Raw genomic sequence first — 21639 nt, 5'->3', positions numbered from 1 at the left:
AATACTTTTTTATTCATGTTACAGACCATGTTCAGTTACAACCTTTTTTTTTAAATACAAAGTTTTAGCTCTAGCATATATGGATAACATTATTATAAGTCTTTGTCTAAAGATTCCTGTATATGGGAAAGTCTTTTTTTTTTCTCTTTCAGTTTATTGAGATACAATTGACATGCAGCATAAGTTTAAGATGTACAACATAATGATTTGATATATGTATGTATTGCGAAATGATTACCACAGTGTTTAGTTAACATCCATCACCTCACATAATAACAAGGGAAATGGTCTTATATGATGACAGATTCTGTAACTTTTTCATATTCAATTTGAAGAAAAAAAGAGTGCTGACTATTTCATGATGATGGTTTTCTTGAAATTTTTTTAATTCAACAGACTATGGCTATGTATGTATTACATATTTAAAGCCAAAATGAATATTAGGTTTAAATCAAATTTAGAGCTGAAAGATGAATTAGCTTAGCCCCCTGTTTTATACATGTGTAAAATAAGAGATTGTTATCCCTTAGAGCCAAAGTTTGCAAATAACGTAACTTCAGTGTCACCTGGGAAGCTTTTAAAATATTCAGGCTTTGTAATTATTATTCCTGCATTTCTGACTCAATCTCCAAACGATGGACATGTAGGATCTGTTATTTTTAGGTGTTTCTGGTAGCCAATTTTGGTCATTGAGGCTTTCTTTAGAGGGCAATAATTGAATCTTATTGCCATGAGTATACTTCATACCTGGCAGAATACTCCCTGTACTTGTCTGGAGTATAAAGTGATTGTTCTTTTGACTATACCATGTTGTGATTTATCAATCAGTATATAATCAATCAAGAAGTAATCTTTAGAGGTATCTACTATTTGCTTGGTAGTGTTTTTGACAGTGTGGTTGCGTTATTAAACTTGGTCAGTTTTTTTTTTTTTTTTGAACTTAATTTTATACCTGGATTTGAAGCCTGATTTTCTAACTCCATAAACTTTTTATTTTAAACACAATATAATCACCTAAGTGCCAAATTCTAAGAATCAACTTGTAAGGAAGTCTCATGTGTTAAGAGAGGGCCACTTAAGCTGTGGCTTAAAAGGATTACTGCAGGGACTTCCCTGCCGGGGTCAAGTGGTTAAAGCTCCCCGCTTCCACTGCAGGGGGCACGGGTTTGATCCCTGGAGGTTCGATCCCTGGTCTGGGAACTAGGATCCCACATGCTGTGCAGCATGGCCCCCCAAAAAAAGATTACTGCAGCTTTTTTTGATAGCTGACTCTTACCCTTACTCCTGAGAATTTTTAAACATATGAATACCACATCTTCATATTTTCAGATTGTTAGCTAACATCCATTCATTTAATTAGTACTTGAGTCTTTGTAATATAAAAGACTCTCATTCTTTTGGGGGGTGAAAATGGATTGTTGTCACAGAGAACCATTCATTATTTCTAACTATTCCTGTAGTTCAGTTTCGATTCATTTCTAAATTTTTCATTACACAGATGAGTGCGTTTAACTCATGTCCCTTTATTTTAAAAAAATTTTTTCCTTAGTGGCTTCTGATAGTTTTTAAATGAAATGTGATTTTTTAATGGTATTTTTAGTATTTGTAGTTAATGTCTATTCTCAAGAGAGTTGGCTCTTTCCAGCTATAACTGAGAATTTTGCCACCAATGATACTTACAAAAGTACTCAAGTAATATCCAAATTTCATAAAACTTAAATGTCAAAAATGACATTACCTTAACAGAACAGCTGGTGAAAGTGTAGATTGTCATAGAAGAGCTTAAAAATATTTGGGGAGGATTGCCAACAAAATAACTTGGTTTCCTGTATTATCTATACGTTTATTTTAATTCTTTCATCCACCATTTCCTTTGATTACCAGTTTTAACTATTGTGTAATAAGTGATTTTTTTAAGGTTTTGTGGTTCTATTAATTAGAATGTTAGTAGGTGAGAAAATGCTTAAAACATATTATTTAGATTATCATTCTTTTAGATTAAAGATTCAAATTATATGTCCATCACTTAACCTGATTGACCAGTTTTTAACATCTGACATAAACTTTATCAGTTCTGTTTTTCGTGAGCCATAGGGGATTGGGTTGCATACATCATGACATCAGTGTATTTGCTAATAACAAAGATATTCTCATACGTACACAAACTTATGAAACCCAGGAAATTTTACATTAATAGAATTTTAATCTGCAGTCCATTTTCTTCTTTAATTTTTGATCTAATAATGATCTTTAGAGCAGTTTTCTTTTAAATCAGAATCTGATCCAAGATCATTGTATATAGTTGTCATTCCTCTCCAGTCTCCTTGGATGTTGAACAGTTCCTCAGTCTTAAATTTGATATTTCCTTATTAGATTCAGGTTTATATACAGTATAGCTGAAAAGCTACAAATGGTTGTGTGTCCTCTTCAGAGGCACGTGACGTTCATTTACCACTTATTGATGATGTCAGTGTTGACCATTTTCTCCACTGTGTAGTTACTGTTTTTACTTTTGTAACTAATAAAATAGTGGGGAGATATTTTGAGTCTCTGTAAAACTCCTGTGTCTCAACAACTGCCCACTCAATTTTGAATCTATTACGATTTTTGCCTGAATCAGTGATGTTTTTCTGACATTATCTAGGGTGTATCAGTGTATTTATTGTTGAATATAAATACGTACTTAAAGTTCAGGCTTATTTGTATTTGAAAACTGTTGTAAAGTACTAGCTTCTCCTTGCCCTCATTTTGTTTTCGTTTGAACAGCTTACTAATAGAAAAGAGGATGATTTACAAGATTTGTGCATTTTATGATTGTAGCAAGTTTTCCAAATATAAAATCATATATTCTGTCAGTAATGCTTTTAAATTCTCTCACAAATCATAAGGGGAAGATTAAAAAATTTGCTCCCCCACTCATATAGAAACTTAACTGGTTGTATATTTTCATAACAATCATTGTAGGCTATGGGAAATAAATATATTGATTTACTTAGTTGACCAAATGGCAAATTATTTCAAGTAAGAATTAATACGTGTTTTAAAAGTCATGAGATCTTTGATTTTAAAACAGGTTAAAAAGTGAGTCAAAAAGATCATCTGGATAAATATTTGTGTTTGAAAATGCTATATTTTTCAAGTACTTATTTAAATTCTCCGTTGTTTGAGGTACAAATTAGAAAGTTAACACTTTTAAGGAAATAATTTCTCTATTAGCAATTAAAGGGTGCTTACAGCATGGAAGTGGTATTTTCCCCAAAGTAAGCTGTTCAGTTATGAATTTGAATTTCCCAGAGTTCACAGAATAGTTAATGAGATTTACACTTAAAAGAACAGACATTCCAAGTTGAAAGAACTTATGTGTCTGTGATTTAATGTTTTATAGTTAGTTGGGGTAGTTATTTGCCGTGTGTCTCAATGGCACGGTCAGAATTCTCCCCATTATTACTAAGACAGTGGCCTGATAATTTTTGCTAGTGTGGAAAGGATGTTTAAGTAATTGTTAATTTATTTAAAGAAATGCAAGGAATTTGTAAATTTTACTCTACAAAGGATAGTGTGGAGGAATAGCAATGACACAGAATTTGGAATCTGGTGACCTAGGATTTACTGCTTTTAGCTTTTCCATTGAATCAATGTGACCTTAGGGAAGCCATTAATTTTTCTCTTTTTTCCCTTCCCAATTTTTTATTATGAAAATTATGAAACAAAAGTCAAAAGAATAATATAAGTATTATAGTAAATACCTATACACCTTCTTCCTTGATTCAATGTTATGTTTTGCCATACATGTTTATCTTTCTCTATACAAAGAATATTGTCCTACATAACCACAGTACCATTATCCCACTGAAAAGGAACAGTGTTCTAATATAATTTCATACTCGGCTCATGTTTATATTTTTCCAACGGTCTCATATTCTTTCTAAAATGCCCTATGTCTATGATGGATGAAATCACTTGTATTTTATCTTCTTATAATGGTCCTTCTGCTGTGCCTTTTACTAAATTTAACAAGATTTCATATTATTTCACACTCTTGTTCCTTCCCCTTCCCAGTAGGAAAACTAATGTGAATTCAAGTGTTGTTTCCAATAATTTGTAAATTATGATATAAATGTAAACATTCCAGTAGCAATTATAGACAAGAGCTGTCTTTATAACTATCCTGATATTAGAGAGTGGGGTGGGAATTTTTTATATTTTTATTATAAAAATAAGGCAACTTATTTTATTCTAAATTTAAATATATTTGCAGTGAGTTAAAAGTTTTGAGGATCTTACCCAAAATATGCATAGGATTGCACTTGTTCTTAGAAATAAGCAGGTGTTTTTCAATTGTATCACATTTTAAGTGTAGATCTACAAAATACTAAATTTCATGGAAAAAAAAATTCTATGTGCACGTTATTTGAGGAAAAGAAGAGTGTGTGAGGATGATATTTTTGGAGGTGAAATATTTTCTAGAATAGATGTTTAGAAATAAAGAGTGCATTTAAAAAATCCATTGTTGATTTTCAATTGTTATTGTTAGTGATTTTTTTCTTTATTCTGATTACTTGCCTAAACAGTAATAGCTAAAAATAATTAGGCCTTTAATATATTCTGGGCACTGTGTTTAGTACTTTACATGGGATATCTGACTAATCACAGTTTACCTTTTGAAGTAGGTAAGTATTATCCCATTTTTTTCAAATGTTCAGCTTTTCTGAGATCTAGAGTTCTTAAATAGCTTTCCTAAGATAATACTGAAGTTTAAGCTACTGGGAAGTAAATAGGAAAGCTGGAGGCTTTATACTCAGATAATCTAATTCCTAGGTCTGGACTCCTACTCATTAACCACTGTACTAACAACCTAAAGGACCTAAAACACAGTTGTAGAATAGCTAAATAGTAGGTTCATAACTGACTCCTTTTTTCTTTGCTCACGTGTTTCTTGCATTCTTATTTAGCTATTAGGATTTGGGGGTACATTTGAAAAAATATGTATAACTACTCAAAACCACATAAAATTGCTACGAATATTTTGGAAGATGGCATAGTACAATAACTAACACATAACTGCATCTTAGAGTTTGTATAAAATCTTAGTTCTAAAATTCTACTTTGCAAAATTCTGTTTTTACCCTTCACGGTTTTTAAACTTTTCTGCACTATGTACTTGGTTCAGATTTCAAGTAGTAGAAAGGAATTCCGAACACAAAAGCGGGAAATCTTAGCAATTCTGACCCTTTAAGAAATTTCTAAGAATGTATTTTTTATAGCTCTAAATATTTATTTACATTCAGCATTAATGTGAGAACAAGAAATTTTACCTTTCGTTTCTGATTTAGCAATTAGGAGTTTTATTAGGATGGAATTTTCTCAAATCAAGGCCAAAATTTAGAATTTAGGTAAAGTATGTTACCTTTCAATCTGCTTACTGAACGGTTATCTCTATACTTTTCTTTCCATAGAAGTCTTGCAAAATAAGTTTTCTGATAGGTCAGTCTGTACTTTATTGTGATTTTTTTTTTTTGGAGGGGAGATCTTTAAAATGTTTGAAGTTATGAAGCAAAACTTCATGAAAAAATAAAAATGAAAGATTAAAGGCAGGGAGCACAATATCTAGCTTCCTTTTTAAGAAAAAGTGAAAGAGGGTGTTAATTCCTATAGTTAATGGGAAAATCACATTTATTGAAGATCAGCATTTCCAGTTATTTGAACCTTGTGGTTTATCAGACTTAGAAATTCAAGACATACTTTTTGCGTACCTCCCCAGACTATGTCACTGAAAACTGAAATATCTTCATGCATCTTCCTGATACAGTTCAGTTGATTCTAAATAAACCATTATAATGTTATGTCAAAATTTAAATTACTTACCTTATAAGAGAATTTAGCAGTTCTAAGTTTCCCACAATTGAAGAACTAGAAATTTCATGTATTCTGTAATGCTTATTCTTTTTGGATAGGATGATACTTTTTGGATAGGAAGAAAAGTATAAGTTGTACTTTAACTTTTAGGAGATTCTGTGCAGATTAAAATATGCAGAATTCTGTTAGCAAGTCCTTTTGGCAAGTAATTTTACATGTGGAGTCCTTAAAAGTATCCAAAACAGTAGGTAGAATGAAGACATGCCTATTGATATATTTGCCTGGATTATATTCAGATAAAATTGCCTGAAGTGTTAACTCTTTTTCTGTATCACAATTGACTTGAATTTATGGATTCTGAAAAAAGTCATCTGGTATATTTTCAGGCCCTACACCATCTATATATTTTCATAAATTTTTATATGGCTTCGGGTAAAAACATACATGAAAACGCCTTCTTTCAGGTTCTTTCATTTTATATATCGGGAAGATGGAATTAACTTTAAAGTATCTACTGAGTAAATGCATGCTAGACACTTAGATGCTATGGACACATTAGTGAACAAATTTACAGTTTGGTGTAGGAGACAATTATAATACTGGGTGGTAGGTGCTCTGATTGAGAAAACATGGGGTAGTGTATGTGAGGGTGGGTCAAGGAAATCCTCTAGAAGAACAAGGCTTTTTTTAAACATATCTTTACTGGAGCATAATTGCTTTACAATGTTGTGTTAGTTTCTGCTGTACAACAAAGTGAATCAGCTGTACGTATACATATATCCCCATATCCCCTCCCTCTTGCATCTCCCTCCCACCTCCCTATCCCACCACTCTAGGTTGTCACAAAGCACCGAGCCTGTGCTATGCGGCTGCTTCCCACTAGCCATCCATTTTGCATTTAGTAGTGTATATATGTCCATGCCACTCTCTAACTTCGTCCCAGCTTACCCTTCCCCCTCCGCGTGTCATCAAGTCCATTCTCTATGTCTGCATCTTTATTCCTGCCCTGCCACTAGGTTCTTCAGTACCATTTTTTTAGATTCCATATATTTGCATTAGCATACAGTATTTGGTTTTCTCTTTCTGACTTCACTCTGTATGACAGACTCTAGGTCCATCCACCTCATTACAAATAACAATTTCGTTCCTTTTTATGAAGAACAAGACTTTCTAAATGGAAGTATGAAATTACACACAGAATCCCTGGCAGAGAAGCACTAGTGCCGAGGTCTCAATGATTAAGGGAGAAAAAACATGCTCTGTTTGAGAAGTTGAAACAGCTTGATAGTTTTTAAGCTAAGTTTTGCTTCTAGCCCTTCGCAGTATTGTAAACAGATGACTTGTGACTATTTCATGAAAATTTTCTTAATTACAAGAACACTAGCTCAATAGTTAATCTAGAATTGCAGCTAAGCTGTTAGGAAAATAGAGCTGGAGAAAAAGTATGAACACCTGAAATTTCATAATGGCTAGAATTATGTGAATGTAATTTTGCTCTAGGAAAACCGTAAGTTGTGATATTTATAATTGTGGGCCTCTCTTTAAACTCAGATGCCTACAGAAATTTAGAAGTTAAGTGAGGGGAGGTTTCCTTTATAATTTTCAAAGAAAATTGCATGTTGGTTAGAAATTCTCTTGGTTTCACTAATTTTTACTTTGTATTTGAGTCGTAAGAAAGTAATAGAGTTAAGAAGCTATGAAACCTTTTATTCTCTATAGTAGCCTTCATATAGTTTGAGGAAAATGACATTAATTGACCAGAGTATTCATTTTGGAGGAGGAACAAAGCCTTTTCAAAGGGAGAAAATTAGTTATGTTTTATTGGTAGGTTAGACTTGAGTAGTTACTTTGAAAAAGTTGGTTCCTAGAAAAATTTTTGCCATGAATAAAATCTGTTTTTACTAAATGCCAGTCCCAGGATACCACATTGTCAGTATGTCTAGTTTATCCAATAACATAGTTCCCAGATTGACTTCTGCACACACACAAAAAAGATTGCTCATCTGTTACATGAATTTTATTAATGAAGAAATGTATAGGACACTATCCTTTTATTTGGTTAAATACATAAGTTAATATGCAAGTGTGTACTAAAAGGGACAGTTACACCAAAGGGACAAAACTTTTAAAATACCACTTACACTTTTATTGATTATAGTATTGAGGATTGAAACTTGGTTTTGGATAAAACCTGAAACTCATGTTCTGATGTCTTGTGAATGTTTTGGGAATACTTAAAGACTGACTAAAATTTAGTGAAAGCACAAGAACTGGGTTTCAAACTTCTCTTTTTGACGAAAAAGTTTGTAAATTTCGTTCGCTAAATTTTCAAATTTCTGTGAAGTCCAAAAATCTGTTAGGGAGGGTAGATTGCCTATCTATGGCAGTATGTTAAATTAATATGAGGAGGGAAGTATTAATAAGAATTGTATTGGTGTAGTAATGATAATATTGTATATTTTAGAAAGACATTGGTATTATATGAAACAATGTTTTTATAGCAGTAAGTAGTTGAGAATTATAATGGAATTTTGATCGCTGAATTAGCGAGTTCTGGCTCTTGATTGGAATCTTCAAAAACTAACCAGGGTCCTATTTCAAGTAGAAATTGAATATAGGTTTTTTTTAATGATACATTTTTAATGAATTGATATCTGTAAAGTAACATTTTTATATGTTTAAGAATCAGTTATTTCTTAGTCATAAATTCAGATAGGTTAAATAATTATTAGAAAATAAATGTACGGAGTGAATACTAGGATACCCACTTAAGTATAAAATTTTGTGCTTGATAGAGCTGCATGATAGATAATTCACATAGTAAAGTCTCTTCTTCAGTCACTCTGGCCTCCTTAAATATTCTAGACACATTCCCACCTCAAGGCTTTTCTTTACATTAGCTATTTTATCTGCTCTAAAGATACTTATCCAGATAGCTGCTTGGCAAAATCCCTTGCTTTCTTCAAATTTTTGTAAAAGTGTTATCTTCTCAGTGAGATCTGCTCTTGCCCATATTTTAAATTGCCACCCCCATTCCCAACACCTCAAAACTCATCCTTTCCTCTGTTTTTTTCACCTATAGTGCTTATCTTCTAGTATACTGAACAGTTTACTTATTATAGTTTGTATTTTATACATTGATATATTTCAGGAATCTAGAACAATGCTTGGCACATAGTGGCACCCTAAATATTTGTTGGGTGAAAAATGCACAATGGGAAATAAAACTGAATTTATCATTATTTTGCAACTTGAATTTTAATTTCTAAGAATTAGAGTGTGACATAATTTATAACAATGTATTATTTTTCATCAAATTATACGTGGCCAATACCTTTACTGTTAACATAGGTTTTAAAAATGTCTACAGTTTTTCTAAAAATACAAACAAACTATCCTTTTGAATTGTCTAATACCCTCAGCCATTTAAGTATTTTAGAATGAGCATCATTGACATTTAGAATTATTCTATCTTGATGTATGACCTAAAAGAAAGGTTTTTAAAGAATTATCCAATTTTAAAGAATTACAAAAGGGCATTACTAATTTACCTAGCATTTTGAAGTACCTTAAAAAAAAATTGCTTGTTTGTAATTCTGAAATGCTTTCAGATAAAACTTTAAAACCTGATATAGAAAATAAATGCCTGACTGGTTACAAGAAAGATTTAGGTGTATATATTGAAGTAAAACTTCTGAGACATTTGTATGTGTATGTATGAGATAAAAACAGGAGTTTTCACAACTTGATTTATCAAAGTTCACAGGTTGTTTGTCAAATTAGTAAAGCATAAACATTTTAATTCTTACCCACCCATTTTCACTTGGACCAATGTATATGTGCACAATGCCAACATCCAGTTGATGAGTGGAAATTCTTTAAGACATTTAGATATTTAAAAATATAGAAAGTTCCTGTTTTAATTTAATCCATAAACTTTATATAGATTTATTTTAAAAAGAACAAGTATAAAAGATGAATTACTCCAGTTCTGGTCCTTAGAAACAGTACTTCTGTGTTAAATGTTATTTATCATTTTACTTTTTGTTTTTGTAACTTTCACCCAAACTTCACTTACTTTGGCATGGCAAATATTAAGGGTAAACTCAAATTGCTGGTTTATAAAGTATTTCAGAGAACTGAATTACACTTACTTGGGAATTCTCCAGTACATTAGAGGAAATACATTTGGTTTATTGAATTCTGTAATTTTCTTAACCTTTGAAATTTAGTGTTTCAAAGAATATTGGATTTTTAAGTTTTTAGTTGCTTTTCAAGATAGTTTGCATACAGAATTTTTTCCTAATTCTTTTGAAGCCAGATGTTAATAAAATATATTGAAGAAGATTTGGGTGATATGGTGAGCTTGGTTACTCAGATAAATGGTCTCACTGAAAACAAAGGCTGCCGGGCAGAATTTTAAAACGTCTTGAAGAACTGACAGCATAGTGGAGAATTACCAAGCCAAAACCTAACTGGAAAACAAACACACACACAAACAAAAATAGGAATGCTGGGAGATAAGCTGAGTTCCTAAACTGTTTTTACCCTGAGAGCCTTTGTCAAACTGGGAGAACTTGAGCTTCAATTTCAAATGCTTATAGGAGTTCAGGTAGCAAAAGTCAAAGCCCAAGGCTTGCTCAGCAGGACACCCTCTTCCTCTAAAGCTGTGTGTAGGTAATACTCAGGATGACAGTGAACCAGAAATAAATCTGTGCTGCCTTATTAACCCTAGAAGACTGAGGAAGGTTGCTGTGGTCCTGAGCAGAGCAGAATGGGGAAGTCCTGGGATGTTTCAACAAGTTGGCACTTGCATGGATTTGTGGTCCAAATAAACATAACTTGGGTGGTTCAAAAAATTTTTGAACCGTGCGTAAGGTGGCCTCAACCTGAATTATGCTACTAGGTGCCTGATAATCTTTCTCAGACTTTTTCTGGAGGAATGCACCTTCATCCTAAGCCACAGAAGAATATCCACGAATATTTTTCCAAGGAAAAGGAGTTTGCTTGTTAAAATCTAATCATGTAATAAAAAACCAGATACAGCAGAAACATCTGCAAAGACTTCAAAGACTAGAATTAAGATGGAATTAGGTTAATAACAGATTAGACACAGGTGAAGAGAGAATTGGAGAATTGAAGAAATCCAGATTGGAGTTTAAAGAAACAATGACATAGGAAATATGAAAGGATTAAGACCACAAAGGATAGAGTGAAAATGTGTCTAACTGAAGTTCCAGAAGTAGAGGAGAGATACTGGGCAGAAGCACAATTTGAAGAGATAAATACTAAGAATTTTTTTAGGGTGATTAAAAGAATTCAGCAGATTCAGGATGCTTCATGAATCCCAAACAGGATTAAAAAAAGAAAAATTCCCATGTAGACACAGAGTGAAACTACAGAAAAACAATGAAAACCAAACCCATCTCAGAAGCAGCTGGAAACAAAAGGACAAATGGCCTTCAAATGAATGGCAGTTAGGTTGACAACTTCCCAAGAGCAGCAGTAGAAGCCAGAAGACAATGGAATTGCCTCTTCCGTTTACTTAAACAAACCTGTCAAAAGTTCTATACGCAGGAGAAAAATCTTTATAGGGGTGAAGAAAGACATTATAGGCAAGGTTAATAAAATAACATTGTCAAAGTTAAATATTTTTTTTTGATAGGTAGGAGTGGGTTTATTTAGAGAAACACACTCCACAGACAGAGTGTGGGCCATCTCAGAAGGCAAGAGACCACACATGTATTTTTTGACATTTCCCATTATAGTATATAACTTCCTCAAACTAAAAGAAATGATATATATATATATATGTATATATATATGTATGTAAAGAATATTCTTGTTTAGGTAGTATCCACCAGATTACTCAATATTTTTCTTAATAAGATTTTCCCTCCAAAGTCATTCTTTTCTAATGAAAGTTCTCATAGATGAAAGGTCTTTTGTTAGAATTGTAATTCATGTTATATTTTTACCTTCATTTTTTTGAGGAAAATGATTACGAATTTTATTTTTATTTTAATTTATAAATTGGTAAATCTTATTTGATTGGTTTAGTGCCAGAAGTTTATAAAGATTGTGGCATGCAACAGTTGTTTTGTTTTTTTAATTTTTAAATTTTATTTATTTTTTTATACAGCAGGTCCTTATTAGTCATCAGTTTTATACACATCAGTGTATACATGTCAATCCCAATCGCCCAATTCATCACACCACCACCCCCACCCCCCTGCCGCTTTCCGCGCTTGGTGTCCATACGTTTGTTCTCTACATCTGTGTCTCAATTTCTGCCCTGCAGACCGGTTCATCTGTACCATTTTTCTAGGTTCCACATATATGCGTTAATATACAATATTTTTTTTTCTCTTTCTGACTTACGTCACTCTGTATGACAGTCTCTAGATACATCCACATCTCTACAAATGACCCAATTTTGTTCCTTTTTATGGCTGAGTAATATTCCATTGTATATATGTACCACATCTTCTTTAGCCATTCGTCTGTCGATGGGCATTTAGGTTGCTTCCATGACCTGGCTATTGTAAATAGTGCTGCAGTGAACACTGGGGTGCATGTGTCTTTTTGAATTATGGTTTTCTCAAGGTATATGCCCAGTAGTGGGATTGCTGGGTCATATGGTAATTCTATTTTTAGTTTTTTAAGGAACCTCCATACTGTTCTCCATAGTGGCTGTATCAATTTACATTCCCACCAACAGTGCAAGAGGGTTCCCTTTTCTCCACACCCTCTCCAGCATTTGTTGTTCATAGATTTTCTGATGATGCCCATTCTAACTGGTGTGAGGTGATACCTCATTGTAGTTTTGATTTGCATTTCTCTAACAATTAGTGATGTTGAGCAGCTTTTCATGTGCTTCTTGGCCATCTGTATGTCTTTTTTGGAGAAATTTCTATTTAGGTCTTTTGCCCATTTTTGGATTGGGTTGTTTGCTTTTTTAATATTGAGCTGCATGAGCTGTTTATATATTTTGGAGATTAATCCTTTGTCCATTGATTCGTTTGCAAATACTTTCTCCCATTCTGAGGGTTGTCTTTTGGTCTTGTTTATGGTTTCCTTTGCTGTGCAAAAGCTTTGAAGTTTCATTAGGTCCCATTTGTTTATTTTTGTTTTTATTTCCATTACTGTAGGAGGTGGATCAAAAAAGATCTTGCTGTGATTTATGCCAAAGAGTGTTCTTCCTATGTTTTCCTCTAAGAGTTTTATAGTGTCCGGTCTTACATTTAGGTCTCTAATCCATTTTGAGTTTATTTTTGTGCATGGTGTTAGGAAATGTTCTAATTTCATTCTTTTACATGTAGCTGTCCAGTCTTCCCAGCATGCAACAGTTTGTTAAAGTAAATGTTGACTTTCAGATGTTTACCCATCTATATTACTTCAATAATCTTATTATTAAATGTTATAAATACTTTATAAAACACTTTAAGTAATCTTGAGTGACGTCAATGTCTTGTTCCATTAGTTAACATCTATTTTTAGGTTTGAAAATTATCTGACTAAATAAGTTAAAATTTTATGGTAGTTCTTCTGTACTTTGTTTTATCAGTTTGTGTTATGGTTGATTGTTTCTTTTACAAATGCTTAAATTCTACTAGGTATTTAGATGTTGCAAAAATCCTTTGCCTTAAAAAATACTGTGAGTTAAATGGTTTAACAAGATTATACATCTTAATACCTGTATGCATAATACATGTTCTATTACTTGTATACATTTTTAGAGTATTTGGAATTTTTTTTTAAGAATTGATGGTTAAATACAGAAATATGTTTAAACATGAGAGAAGCCCCAAAAGGTTATATATTACCTAAAGAGTTTTAAAATACATATTTGTATATTTTAAAATATGGTTCAAAAACCCAAGATATGAAAGGGACCTACAGGGAAAAGTTTTTCATCTATCCATCCTTGAGTCACCCAATTCCCCTCCACAGTGAAAAATGTTCAGCTTATTTTTTTCCTCTCCTTTTACATGAACAATTGCCTCTTAGGTTTTGTTTTACACCTTGCTTTTTTTCTTTTTTGCTTAACAAAGTAAATTTAAGAGTGTGTATTTTTTTTTTTTTACAAGTACTTATTCCTTATTTTGTTTAATCTGTCTTCTGCTGAAGGACATTTAGGTTCCTCCCAAACTTGTTTTATTACAAACATTACTGCATTGAATATATGTGTACATGTCATTTCCATCTGTAAATATATCTAGGTTATTCCTAGATGAGGAATTCCTGGATCAAAGAGTATGAAGGATTTTTTTTAACCAAATTGCCTTCTGCAGAGGTTGTAATAATTTGAAATCCCATTAATAATCCTTGATATTGAAAGTACACTTCCTCACAACTTGTTAATTCAATATATTATTATACTTTAAAATTTTTGCCAGTATTCATAGGCAAACAATTATAATATCAGTATGGTTGTGATTTGCATTTCTCTTATGTATGAGATTGAACCTGTTTTTATACATTTAAAGTCCCTTTAGATTTCTTTTTCTGAGACTTGATCTCCTTACTCCATTTTTCTGTTTTGTTTTTTCTTATTTGCAGGAACATTATACGTTAGGGGACTTAAGGGAAACTTATAACTTTTGCATGATTTGCTATTTATAAGTTCAGGTAATTTTGATATAATATTTAAATAGTATGTTATCTTTATTGTTTATGTTGTTTTTCTCAGTATCAGACTGGAAGGAATGATAAATATGCTCTCTGAGGTGAAAGACCAATACTTAAAATTGTTACTTTGGTGTTCATGACTTGCTTTAAATAATTTTCTTTCAAATGTTTTGTGCTTAGATTTTCATTTAGTTGATCAGCTCTATGATTTCCCACTTAAGTATTACGTTTGCAAATTATTTTTCTCATACATGTCTTGAACTTTTTATATTCTTGCAACTCAGCATTAGAAAGGTATGAGGAGACTTGAATACCCATATGTAATAATAATAGTTTTAAATAGATTTTATAAGTGTATATTTCTGTTGCTAGTTTTATATTTTTTCCCCTTAAGTTGATTTGCCTATATTTTTGAAGGAAAATCTTGATTCACAGTACAGATGTTCTTGAGCTATTCAGTGTCACTGAAAATAGTAGGCATCAAAATCATGAAGCCATCTTTCAAAAATGATAGCTCCCTTTGAAGTGAGTCTTATGTGTAAGGATTATATTTGCACTACTCATTTAACATTAAATATTTTTAAACTAGTTTTCTCAATGGTCAGGTAAATACTTCATAAAATCTGGTTTTCGAACATGCATGCCCTCCTATCCAGCAATGTATCTCAACTGTAACAATTTGAAAGTCTGTCCTTAGATTATTGTGTGCATATTGTAGGATGATGAGGGAATGTGGGGAGGAGGATAGAGCAATGGTCTTGTCCCTGTCCTGTCTTCCCTTGGGTTTAGGGAGTGCTTGGGAAAGGGCCGTTAGGAGCTCGACTTCTTTGAGAAGCAGTATTAGGAAATTTTTTATTTTCCTGTTATTTTTTACATGTCACAGCTTTCGATAATCTGACATCCCCACTAACCTGTTACATAAAGCCTGGACAAAATCAGACCTGTATATTAGGATCCATTAGAAAGAATGGGCATGTGTTTATTAGATTATAGGAGCCTTCCTCCAGACTTCATTTACCAGCTAAAGTAACATCATCTTGATCCAGAGCTTGCTCTTCAGGTTTTTTTCCCCTTCAACTTTCTTTGCATTTCTGTCACAGCACAAGGAGGGAATTCCAATGTAATCTTTATTGCAGTCTTGTCTACTGAAACCTTAATGGCAGTATTCTATATAGAATTTGGACTTAATTCTTTACTTCAGGTGATACCACTTGGGAAAATGTCATCACAAACATATATCTGGAGGAGATAAAATGTGAAATATAAACCAAACATTTCAAACTATATAAAACAAATTCCAGAGAACATAGTGCATGCTTTCTTGATAAGCCTTTAAATAAATGTACTTAGGAACTTACAAAGTTAGGAAAAAAGAAGTTTTAAAATTTAAGTATCTATTAGATTATTTAATAAACATTCTGGAGGTAGTACTTAACATTTCAAAGTAGGACTTAACCCATAAAATAGAGCCGAAGTTTCAGTTTTGGAGCATGTCTACCATAGAGGAAAAAGATTCATGTCTCAGTCTTACTGATTCTTCTGGAGTTTAATATTTTTTTACCTGAATTTTTTCTTTGCTTTTCTTGAAGATAATTTGTTAGCTATGTCTACCTATTTAAACCTCCATTTTCGAAATTCCAACTTCTCATCTTTTAAGTAAGTATTTAAAGCAGTGTTACATGGGAAATGAAAACCATGTTTTCATTCAAAAGAATTAATGAAAAATAAAATTGATTTGGGTGTTTGCATGGAATTATCTAAACCATGTGAAATCTGTTTTCAAAGTACATATTAGAGTTTTAATCAGTCCCTATCCGTTGTTATTTCATTGTGAATTGTATGACAGTATAATTCTTAGCATTCTTTTTAAATCTTTTTACTGAAGTGAGGTTTTTATAGTTAATGTTTTAACAAGAATTGCAGAACTTACAATGAGCTTTCTATAAAACTTACACGTTTTACATTTTTACATTGGCACTGATAAAGGAAAATATTATTTGAAAGAGTAAAATATGTTTATTGCAGAAAAATTAGAAAAATATAAGCATAAAGAGAAGAAACATCCATATTCCCACTTTCACCACTTAGCATTTCTAGATGTAGCTATCTATAAAATCTTAAAACTTTTTTGTAACTTAAGTTTTTTACATGATAGCATACTTTTGTGTTGTTTACTATACAAAATCACTTTTAAATATGCCAGAGTAGTTCATTTTAGATATATGCTTCTTTTTTTAAAATAAATTTATTTATTTTATTTATTTAATTTTGGCTGCGCTTGGTCTTCGTTGCTGTGCGTGGGCTTTCTCTAGTTGCGGCGAGCGGGGGCTACTCTTCGTTGCGGTGCGCGGGCTTCTCCTTGCGGTGGCTTCTCTTGTTGCGGAGCATGGGCTCTAGGCACGTGGGCTTCAGTAGTTGTGGCACGCGGGCTCTAGAGCACAGGCTCAGTAGTTGTGGCACACGGGCTTAGCTGCTCCGCAGCATGTGGGATCTTCCTGGACCAGGGATTTAACCCATGTCGCCTGCACTGGCAGGCGGATTCTTAACCACTGCACCACCAGGGAAGCCCTAGATAAATGCTTTTTAACCAGTCCTTTATTGTTGTGCATTCATATAGTTTCCAGTTTTTGCTTTATGTGAAACTAACAAATACAATTTTACTTAAATATATTTACACATTTATAACTTCTTTACATTTATATTTTAGACTTGGTATTTCACTATCAAAGGTTGCTGACATCATCTTTCAAAAATTTCAGGTCATGATATTTTTTAATTGCTTCAGAATTTAAGTAAAAATGGCCAATGTATAGTTTGCACAAGAGTAGAGAGAAAAAAGATTAAATAAATGTACAATTTTGGTGAGAAAGATGATTAGGAGATTATTTAGTATTTTTTAAAAGGGAACCTGAAATTAGGTTATTTCGTTAACAAAATAGAAATAAACTATGCTTAGAGGATTGAGAAAACTGGAATTGGATCATAAAATACAGGTGTAGGTTTTAATTTCTTGGATAAAGTAAAAAGGGCATCAAAGGCAGAGTTACAGAATGTGATTATAATTTCTGAACTAAAGAGTATTTGAAAAGCAGCATTGAAAAAAACATAATATTTTAGTCTCAGGAATGAATGTACTGTAATTTTCATAGAATGAGGAAATCATCATTCATAAGTCTATGTTGATAGGGAAATACTGGAAGAGTAGGCAAGTTGCTCAAAAAGTAGAGAAATGTAATCCACTGGATTTATATCCACTTCATTGTAGAAGTTAAATCCTGTTTTTGAAAAGTGATTTTAAGAAAAGCTAGAGATGAAGTGTTACCCATGATACTGTGTATCTAGTATACATGTTGATTCAGCAGTATTAAAGTGTACACAGAATTAGTAACAAAGAAATGCATAGAAAAACTTACGATGCCAGTTGATGCCACTGAAAATTAGGCAAGCAAATTGATATTCTGATAGGAATCTATCAAAATGGGAAAGAAATTATCTTGATTTATGAAACTAGAATGATCAGAGGAGTGATTAAAATAAGGCTTTTGCCCAATGATAATTCAATTGTTAATTTTTTTAAAATAGCAGTTCTCAATATGTATGCAGTGAGAAGTATTGTGAAAGATGAATCGTAAATGGTTTTCTACTCTAAAAATTTTCACCACATGTTAAAAAGTTGTGTGACTATACTAATGGGAGATTAACTCAGCAAAATGAGAGTAGAGTGAGATATTTTCTAAGGCAATGTATAAAGCTCACATAGTAATCTTAGAGAAATTATACTATTGAATAATATTTTAAGTTTGCCTAGAAGGATTTTTATTTTGTTAAGAGAACAATTCATAAAAGCTAAAAATTAAGGTAGCAGGCTAGAGAAGACTATAAATGGATGTGAAAGAAATAAACTGATATTAGGCTTTTGAGGGAAGTGAATCAGCACACCTACTTGAGCACTTCCCTGGTTGTGCAGTACAGAACTGATTCCATTTTTGAGATCAGTGGCTTATAAACTTGGTTCTCTGACATTTCTGGTAGCTCAAGGATCTCAAATGATTGTACACATTTCTCATTCTCAATTTTAATTTACCATTTAGAAAGAAAATCTATGTCATACATCAATGTAGAGGTGGCATGGGGGAGGTGGTGTAGGGGGTCTAGAGTAGCAAAACCAATGGAGCCATGAAGATGAGTGATGTTTTGATACTTTAGATCAAACTACTCACTTCTCAAAAAGTGAAATATCCTGCTCTGTTTTTCTTACTCAGAGTTTGCCGATTATTTTTGAAAAGTAATGATTTGGCATGGTGTTTACAAAGTGTGTTTACTGGGAGCAAAGAGTTTAGACATTAAGTGAAATAGGCTGAGTCTATAAATGTCAAGTGAGGATTGTTGACAGATGCCCTATAAATTGGGACAAAATCAAATTTAGGTCAGAGTTTTACCTTTGACATTCTTGGTTGAAATTAATTTTGCCTGATTTGCTAGCAATTACTTAATAACTTTTTCAGCTTGGTAGGCCTGGCTGAGGATTTGAGAGCATTTAAGAATGAATTTTAAATGGAGATGTTTATAACCAGAGAAAAATACCAACGAATTACTCAGAAGAGGAATTTACTGCCCCAAGTCAGCTATGATTTTCTTTCTTTTCTTTAAAAAAAACAAAAACCCAGTTCTCTTTGCTGCTGTGAAATTGTGTTATAGAAATAAAATCTGTCACAGAAATAACTGAGACAGAAAAATTCTCTATTCTCGCAGTGATAACAGTTTTGGCTAACAGTTTTGCGTGCATTTCTCCTGAGTTTATGTCTTTTGCACTCTAGATAGAGACACAGAGGGGGTGGGATGAGGAGGATAAGTTGATTGGATAAACATACCAAATGTGTGCCCATTTTTAAAATTCCACTTCCTTTTAAAAATATATTGTGGACATATTTCCATTCAGTATTATAAATATACATCATTGCGTTTAAAGTTTTATGTATATATGCATAATCCATTCCATTGTTTAGACAAAGCATAATTTATTTAGTCAGTCTGCCTTTGGTCATTTAAGTTTCCAGACTTTTCTCTACCACAAGCACTCTTTCAATGAACATCCTCATACCTATATCTTGCTAAAGAGCAATGTAGTGTAATAGCTAAGAGCTCAGTTGTGCAATATTGGGCAACTTACTAAACCTTCCTCAGTTTTGTCATCTTTAAGTAGTAAATAATAATAGTACTTTACTTGAGTGTTGTTCTAAGAATTGAATGAGTTAATACATATAAACTCTTACATAGTAAGAGAGTAGTGCTTACATACCTTACATAGAGTAGTGCTTACATACCTTAAGTATTTAATAAATGCTGTTGGTATTAGCAGTATTTCATCATTGATTTCGACTTCTAAGAAGTTGAATTGTTTCAGCTTTTAAATTTAAATTTGTAATAGATAAGCAATAATTTTCTTATTTTCAGATCCACTGGTCTTTCCTATACCCAGAGTTCCTTTTGACCTGTGGCATATCCCACCATCCACCACGTCTTTTTCTTATAATGGTCTCCTTTGACTTCTCTGATGTGATTTTTATCCTTTTTCTCTTATCTCAAGTACTCTTTGGAGTTCTTTTCCTTTTCTCTGCCTGAATAATGGATAATTTTTGAGAAATTAATCTTTGCTTGTCTGTATATTCTCTTCTTCAGAGAATATACTTAATGCGTTAGGTATTACATGCTCTAGGTATATATAAATTTTTTTTAAACAAGTGACGCAGATATACATCTTTAATCCCACTGTCTTATTTGAAAACCAATACCTTATCTCCTAACTGTAAACAGTTTCTACCTGAATTATTTATGGTCATCGCAAATGTAATAAAAAGTAAACTTTATTGTACAGCAACTACTATAACATTTTTCATTTTTGTTCCCATGAAAAAATTACTCTATTGTTTTTCGCTCTATATTACTGTTTTGCTCTCCCTGTTCTCCCTCTGCCAAGCCCAGGCCACTATTATCCCTCTTAAGGATGATAGCAACAGCCTCTTAGCTATTCTCTCAGCTAGTGGCTGCTTGCCTCATTCCATGACACTGAAAGCCACCTGTCTTCTTTCCTACCTTTACCCCCTCAAACCACCCCCGCCCACACACAGATGAGCCATAGTTTCTGTACTTTCCTTATTGTGTGACAGCCAATTTTTGTGTATCAGATTTAAACTCTGCTTGGCTTTTTAGGCCCCCTGTAATGGACCTCCACCACAATTAGCCAACCTATTTTCCTAATACCTATTCTTGTTTGAATGTTTTCATTATTCTACAGAAACTCGTGTTATTTCACGAATTTACAGAAACTTTTTCTCATTAATGGCCAAGATTCCATCTGAACAATAAAACTTTTCCTTGGTAACTCTAATTTGCATGGAACGCCTATTCCTCTGGATTTTATAAGACATGGCACAAGTAGAAAATAATTTAAATTTAGTCCTGTGTTCTTTCCAATAATTTTATGATTCTAACTAGATTATAAGCTCTTTTATAGAGTTCAGGTCCATATTCCCATATCTACTTGGTAAATCCTAAACATGCTACAGATACTTTTTAGTTGGTTCAGAAAAGTGGAAGATTAATTAATACCTAATTTGGTTCATACAAAGAATCATTTAACCCAAAACTGAAGATAATCATATTTTTGCTTAGCACATTTTAATGTCAATCATACTGAGACTATAAGTGGTCTATACTTTACACTCATATTTAACAAATGTTATTTCTGTGCACATTTTAAGTGCCTTGAGGAACTGGAAATTTATGGGACAACAACATGGTTTTGGCCAATCTGTTAAATGTAAATCCATGTATGTGTATGTAGGCATACATTTGTAACTACATTTAATAGGAAAATTATGGAAATAGTACAGTATATTGTAGGAAAAATTAGGAAGCACAGATAAGCAAACATTTTAAACTACCTAGTTTATTTATCTGACTCCCTCACTAAAATATAACTCCATGAACTATAAAACTTAGTTTCATCCACCACTGTATCTCTAGAGATAGAAAAGAGCCTGCCACATAGGCACACAATTATTTGTTGAATAAAAATGAATTTACTGGCAGATACTCCTCTCCTGATATCTTTACTTTAAAATTGGGACCGGGTGGAAAGGAAAATGTTCT

General features: G+C 32.6%; 1 protein-coding gene across 1 annotated transcript in view; it reads left to right on the top strand.

The window, feature by feature from the left end:
* The window catches only part of CSTF3 (cleavage stimulation factor subunit 3), a 68801-nt gene that overhangs the window by 20027 nt on the left and 27135 nt on the right, over window positions 1-21639 (top strand). The window lies entirely within an intron of this gene.

This window comes from Balaenoptera musculus, chromosome 8 (genome assembly GCF_009873245.2).
Source record: "Balaenoptera musculus isolate JJ_BM4_2016_0621 chromosome 8, mBalMus1.pri.v3, whole genome shotgun sequence".
Taxonomy (NCBI): domain Eukaryota; kingdom Metazoa; phylum Chordata; class Mammalia; order Artiodactyla; family Balaenopteridae; genus Balaenoptera; species Balaenoptera musculus.
Note: the sequence above shows the minus strand (reverse complement) of the source record. Positions and strands in the feature narration are given on the sequence as shown.